Below are 6715 nucleotides of genomic sequence, written 5' to 3'. Positions count from 1 at the left end.
TACAGCCAGTGTGGCAGGCTTCTGACATCCTTAGTGACTTCAGAGCAATAGCTCCCTTGGATTTTCCTGTCCTGAGCAGGACTGTTTAAGCACACCAAACAAGATGGTAATTTTTAGAAATTATCTAGGTTTTAGAAATTTCTAGAAAATTAGAAAAAGAAAAAAACAATGCATCAGAGGGGAATGCAATTTAGAGACCAACAACCCTTACATTTATTAGTCATATGCTCTGCACTGTTTTAAGCTTTTTGTAGATATTAATACACTAATCCTCATACGAAGTAAGCCCTGTGAATGCCATTATACAGATGAGAAGCCAAAATATGAAGTTATTGAGTGACTTTCTCATTATCACACAGCTAGGAAGGGGAAGGGGTGGGCTTTGGTTAGTCATTTCACTTTCTTAAAACTGATCAAGGAAATGTGGTCTGAGAATTTCAAAGATCTTTCTGTATCATGTGTCCTGTAGAGGGGAAGTGCTTTTGGGGTATTTTTTAGATTTATTTATTGGAGAGAGCGAGAGAGAGAGAGAGAGAGTGCACATGTGCAAAAGGGGCTGAGCGGGGATGGGAGAGAAAATCCCATGCTGACTTTTTGCTGATTTTGGAGCCCACCTTGGGGCTCGATCTCATGACCCTGAGATCACGCCCTGAGCTGGAATCAAGAGTGGGACACTAAAATGACGGAGCCACCCAGGCGCCCCAGGGGAACCCAGCAGGTCTAGTTCTGGGGCATAAGTCTGTCCTTTGCATCACGCTGTAGATACTTGTGCTGTGCGGGAAGTTTCTTTTTCATCCATAGTCTAGTGTCCTACCCTCCCCGCCCCCAACAAAGCTGTGAGCTCCTGCAGGGGTGGTCAGTCCTTTCTCAGCCTTTCAAGCTTCAGAGACCAGACCCTGCTCAGCACCAAGTGGGCCTTCAGTGAGTTGGGCTGGGTCCAGTCAAACATGGCCAGGGTACAGCCTATATGATACGGACAGGCTTTCTAAAATTCTCCATTCACATTTTCTGCATCAGTTTTTGGAAAGTGAAATCGCTAAGCAGAACATGAATTAATTCACTGTTTTCTTTGTGGATCCAGTGAAGTTGGTATAAGCGTCTCAGTAAATGTAGGTCAACATTCAGGAGTTACGGTGCTCCACTGGGATGGAATCAGTCCCCGGGGTTCTGTGGAGCCTGTTTTCTTTCTCTAAAGGCATGGCTGAAGCATGTTTTGGTCTCCAAATGTTAACATTTCTGGTGGTAAAACATTCTCCATCTAGAGAGACGATAAAATACAGGGTCCGTTGGCAAGAGGTGATGACAGCTAACAGGTTTGCACTTGATAGAATCTATCGACATGGTTAACATGCTTGTATGAACCTAAAGCCAAAATTGTCTCATTTGCTACTGTCATCAAAGTCATTACTCTGATCATTTGAAAATTATCCCTTAGGATAGCAGTCTGACCAGTTTCTACTAATGAAGTTTCCTCAAAGCCCCTTAGTTCCTAGATCAGCAAGCCCTCCCCATCCCCAGGCTGGTTGGTTGTGCCCCTCTTAGCCCATACCCTGCAAGGACCATCACAGGGGCCCCAGGGTGACCTGCCCCTCAAAGGTTACCATGTTCCCAGGAAAACAGATTTAACTTCCTTTTGGTTGCATAGATACCGCCGCCCCATCCCAACCTATCTCTAAAAGAAACCGCCAAGAGGTGATTTTTAAAACCTCAATGCCTAAGTTTATGGAGTGTTTACTTAATTGCAATGCTCTGTGCTGGTACTGTAGGATTTTTTTTTTAACTATAAGAACATTCCAACCCTCCAGGAAATGAGATAAGTCATGAACACATTAAAATTCAAATATAAAATAGTTATCATGGACCAAGAGTTAGAGCTGAATTAGATCTGGGATTACCTTTATCACTGACAGTATGATGTGGGATTAGGTGTTGAACTTCTTTGAGTCTGATCTTCTTTGTGATTATAAGAGGGGTGATAACATGTACCTAAGTGATTAGGAGGATTACAATAATAGATGGGTGGCAATACTGCTGATGACCCACCCCCATTTCACCTGCAGCTATGGTGGGCAATTTCCATAGGAAAGAGCTTTCCACTGTTACAGACTGAATTCTGATCCCATAAAATTCATATATGAATCCCTACTCCCCAGGGTGGCTGCATTTGGAGAAAGGGCCTCTAAAGAGATAGTAGGGTTAAAGGTGGTCCTAAGGATGGGACCCTAATCCAAGAGGACACTAGGAGAGAGAAACCCTATCACTGTGCACATACCACATGGGGACACGGCAAGAAGGCAGCTGCCCGCAAGCCACAGAGAGAGACCCTAGGAGAAACCAACCCTCCCCAAACCCAGACTTCGGACTTTCCACCTCCAGAACTGTACAAAAATAAATTTGTTTTTAGGCGTCCCAGTCTGGTATTTTGTTACAGCAGCCTGAGCTGACTCATGCATGTGAGTCATGTCATCCATATTAATTAATTGCTCAATTACCCGAGTAATTTTTGGCACTCCCAGGAGCTTGCTTAGCCTTCAACAGGTCAACCTGGAAGTTGGGGGGTGGGGAGAGTGATGGCCTCAAGGGACACCCCTCAAACAGCAGCAGGACAGGAGACTGTGGAAGAATGTCCCCACCCCTCGTCATTGAAAGGAGCCATGCTGAGATGGGGTGCTATCTTTTCTCAGAAGGGCACATCAGGGTTGAGCGCCATGCCCCACAGCACCAACCCATTTGCTAATGCAAACTTCATCAGCTTTTCTCCTTCACTCCCTTCCTTTGTTCCACACCCTCACTTGGGACCACTTTCCAAATAAACAACCTTCACATAAGTCCTTGATTTGGGGGTCTGCCTTTGGGGGAACCCCAAACTCATGTCCAGAGGCAGATTCACATTACCCTCTCTCAGTGACCAACAAAAAAGTGAACATAAGATTTAGCAAAATAAGACAAATTACAGTGAAGCAATGGGGTCGGCTGCCACATGAACACCACAGGCATCAAGAGGAAAATCCAGTTTGATTCTAGGATGAGCACACAGGAGCATGATTTGGATAGAAATCTCGTGAGAACGCATTTCAAATATAATGAATACTCAGGACAATCATGTGATCTCAGTCTAAATCTGGTGAGACCTTATTCCAAATCCCGAGAGATCTCAGTCCAAGTCTCCTGAGGACTTGGGCAATTCTCAGCTCTTAATCCAAATCTCATGAGATCATGATCCAAATCTTACGAGATCTCAGTCCAAATCTCATGAGAACTCAGGCTCCTCCAACTAGATTTCTACCCAAATCTCATGAGAACTCATTTCATATGTCTTGACATTTCAGGGAAATCTCATTATCTACGTCCAAATCTCATGAGATCTCGGTCCAAATATCATGAGATTTCAGTCAAATCCCAGGAGGAGATCTGTAAATCTTGTGATGTCTCAGTCCAAAAACTCCTGAGATGTCAGGCACATACAACAACATTTCTTCCCAGATCCCCCGAGAGATCTCAGTCCAAACCTCATGAGATCTCAGTCCAAATCCCTGAGAACTTATTTAAAATCTCATGGGATCTCAGTCCAAATATCATGAGAATGTACCCAAATCTTATATCATTCATTCCAAATCTCCTGAGAACTCAGACATTTCTCACTAGATTTCTTCCCAAACCTCATGAGATCATGTGAGATTTCAGTCCAAATCTTGTGATCCCTGTCCAAATATGAGATCTTAGTTGAAATCTCGTGAAAACTCAGTCACATACGGTGAGATCTCAATCCAAATCTCCTGATACCTCAGTCCAAATCTCATGAGAACTGGGGCATTTCTCATGAGATTTCTGTCCAAATCTTTTTTTTTTTTTTTTAAAGATTTCATTTATTCATTTGACAGAGAGAAATTACAAGTTGATGGAGAGGCAGGCAGAGAGAGAGAGAGAGGGAACAGGCTCCCTGCCGAGCAGAGAGCCCGACGCGGGACTCGATCCCAAGACCCTGAGATCATGACCTGAGCCGAAGGCAGCGGCTCAACCCACTGAGCCACCCAGGCGCCCCTGTCCAAATCTTTTGAGAACTCGTTTCAATAATCATGAGAACTCAGTGAAATCTTGTGAATTCTGTCCAAATCTCATGAGAATACAGGCACATTCCATGAGATTCCTGCCACTGGAGGCAGTGGTGAGCTCCAGTGCAAGAGGCTGGAAGAAGTTGCAATGTTCTTTAACACCACTGCATGCATTGGTCAGCTACAGTGCAAGCGATGCCTGAAGGCCTTGCAGTGCTGCTTACAGCCGCTACAGGCAGTGCTGAGATGCAATATGAGATCATAGGCAGTCAGCCTGTGCAGTTTGTCACCACTGGAGGCAGTGTTGAGCTGCAGTTTAAGATGTTGCAAGGAGTGGCAGTGCAGTTTCTTACCGCCGAGGGCAGTGGTGAGCTGCAGGGAGAGACACTGAAAGCAGACTCAGCGTCTGTTCCCGCCACTGGAGGCAGTGGTCAGCAGCAGTGCTAGGGAAGCCAGAAGGATTTGCAGTGATACCAACCACTACTTAAGGCACTGTTGACATATAGGGTGAGCCCATGTATGGCGTGGCTTTGCAGCTTGTCACCACTGGGACAGTGATGAACTACAATATGAGATGCTGAAAGGAGTGTGAGTGAAGTATCCTGACACTGGAAGCGCTGGTGAACTGCAGAGCAAGAAGCTGGAAGATGTGGCACTGCCAGTTCCCGCCACTGGAGCAGTGGTCACCTGGAGTGTGAGGGTGCCTGAAGGTGTTGCAGTGCTCTCACCACCACTAGAGGCAGTGTTGAGATGTAGTGCGAGGCCATGTGTGGCATAGCTATGCAGGATGTCACCACCAGAGGCAGAGGGGAGCCTGACCCACGCCCTCAACTAAACACCACAGGGAGCTATCCTGAGCGCCTGCAGATCGGGCCTGCCCCTAGGCCCTAACCCTGGCTTGAGATTTCTGGCTTTGGTGCCCCGATGGGCCAGGTACCCAAGTCCTCCACACTGGGGACACCTGAGCCATACCTCAGACTCTGACTTCCATCCAGAAGGGAACCGTGCCATTTGGAACTCCACAAAGGATTCAGAGCAGGAGAAATCTGCACGCCCGCCTGAGGCCGCCCCTACTTTCAGCGGCGCCCTGGACACAAACCCGGAGCCAGACACTCAGCCTGACTCATGCCCTCTACTCAGCCCCCACAGAAGCTCACCTCAGCGGCAACAGATCAAACCCCAATGTCCCTAGGGCCTACCCCTAACCCTAGTTTTGGTTTCCTGGCCTCTGTGCCCAAGGTCTGGCACCCAAGTCCTCTAGATTGGGGATACCCAAGGCATACTGCAGGACTCTGCCTGCCACCCAGAAGGAAACCAAGCCATTTGGAACTCCTCAAAGGATTCCGAGCAGGAGAAATCTACATGCCCATCTGGAGCCACCTCCAACTTCAGCGGCGCCCTGGACACAAACCCGGAGCCAGACACTCGGCCTGACCCATGCCCTCAACTCAGCTCCCTGGGGAGTTTGCCTCAGTGCAGGCAGATTGCGCTTGCCATACCCCTATGCCCTAAACCTTACCCGAGTTTGGGGTTCAGGCTTCTGTTCCTAGCCTGGCACCCAAGGCCTCCAGACCGGGGACACCTGAGCCACACCAGAGGACTCAGCCTGCCACCCAGGAAGAAACTGGGCCATTTGGAACTCCAGAAGGGATTCAGAGAGGAGAATTCTGATTGAAAAAATCCGTAAATCCCCGTTTATGTCTATGTTTGTTACCATACTGAACACACACCCTAAGCCCAATACTCTCCCTACCTGTAGCCCTCAAATCTGTCCCCTGTGACATTCTTCTCTCATCAGCAGATCAAACCTTCTGTGCTCCTGGGCCTTAACCCTAACCCTAGCTCAAGACATGGGTGAAAGCCAGACCATATACAAGTGACTAACAGACAAACGAAGGAATGCTCGACATCACCAGCCATCAGGGAAATACAAATCAAAACCATAAGAAACCACCTGACACCAGTTAGAGTGGCTAAAATTAACAAGTCATGGAATAACAAATGTTGAGGATGCGTAGAAAGGGCAACCCTCTTCCACTGCTAGTGAGAATGCGAGCTCATACGGCCAGTCTGTAAAATGGTATCAAGTTTCTTCAAGAAGGTACAAAGAGCTATCCTACTACCTGGCAACTGCACTACTGGGTATTTACCCCAAAGATAGAGATTGAGTGAAAAGTAGTGACACCTGTGCCCCCGAGTTCACTGCAGCAATATCCACTATAGCTAAACTGTGGAAAGAGCCCAGATGTGCACGGACAGATGAATACATAAATACAATGGAATATTATTCACCCATCAGAAAGGATGTATACTTACCATCATATCAACCTGGATGGAACTGGATGATATTATGCTAAGCAAAATGAGTCTATCAGAAAGAAAATTGTCATAGGGTTTCACTCATATGTGAAATAGAAGGAACAGCACAGAGGATCATGGGGAAGGGAGGGAAAGCTGAATGGGCAGTCATCAGACAGGGAGAAATACCATGAAAGACTTAACTACAGGAACAAACTGAGGGTTGCAGGAAGGGAAGTGGGTAGGGAATGGGGTAAGTGGGTGATGGCATTAAGAAGGTCACGTGATGCAACGAGCACTGGGTGTTATAGACAGCTGATCTGTTATTGAACACTACATCTGAAACCAATGATGTACTCTAAGTT

The sequence above is a fragment of the Mustela nivalis genome, assembly GCF_964662115.1.
Source record: "Mustela nivalis genome assembly, chromosome: 7".
Classification (NCBI taxonomy): domain Eukaryota; kingdom Metazoa; phylum Chordata; class Mammalia; order Carnivora; family Mustelidae; genus Mustela; species Mustela nivalis.
The sequence above is the reverse complement of the archived record's forward strand: the minus strand, read 5'-3'. Positions refer to the sequence as shown.